Genomic DNA, 727 nt, shown 5'->3' on the forward strand with positions numbered 1-727 from the left:
GTCAATGTCCCCCAAAGCTTCAGTGGAATAGGGTGAAACAGAAGCTCCATTGGAGAAGGAATTTCAGACCCTTGAGAAAAAACCTAATGTCTGTGAGACCTTTCTTGCAGAGATATCTGATGTGCCTGGTGCGTATGTGAAGGAGGCAGGACACACACAATGATCAGAGTATGAGGACATGTGAGGGCCTGGATTCTGAGGCATCTGACAACGCTGGTAAATAAAAAAGGAGAGAGTTTGCTGAGGGACCTTGGGCTGCGGAAGGAGGCTGTGATGGTGCCGTCACCATGTTTCTGTCGGCTGTCTCCTTTGCCAAGAGCAAATCAAAGAACATTCTGGTGAGAATGGTAAGCCAAGCTGGGACAGGTTTCTCCTTCAACACTTAGAGAAGGCGCCTATGGGAGAAACTGACTCTATTCCTTTATGATCCATTTGTGAGAGCAAGAGTCCTCTTTGTGGAACAGAAAAAAATATGCTCCCTCTGAACAATGGATTGAAAATGCATTTGATTTATAAATGAGAAGACTGAGGGCAGGGTACTGATTCAGAAATTCTGCAGCATGTAATAAAAGAAGAGGAAAAGACACGGCATCTCTGCCTCCTGTGATTTGAAGGCCATTGTGAAGAAAACAATGCAGTGAAAGAAAGTTCTTCATATTAGGACATAAATCATTGCATCCCATTTCTTTATCTCTCTGGATATTTTTATAGCCCGTAATAAAATATA

General features: G+C 43.1%; 1 pseudogene; it reads left to right on the top strand.

Annotated features, from left to right (window-relative positions):
• The first annotated feature begins 241 nt into the window (after nucleotides 1-241).
• On the top strand, nucleotides 242-727 carry LOC102758885 (annotated as a pseudogene).

This window comes from Myotis davidii, unplaced genomic scaffold (assembly GCF_000327345.1).
Source record: "Myotis davidii unplaced genomic scaffold, ASM32734v1 scaffold204, whole genome shotgun sequence".
NCBI lineage: Eukaryota > Metazoa > Chordata > Mammalia > Chiroptera > Vespertilionidae > Myotis > Myotis davidii.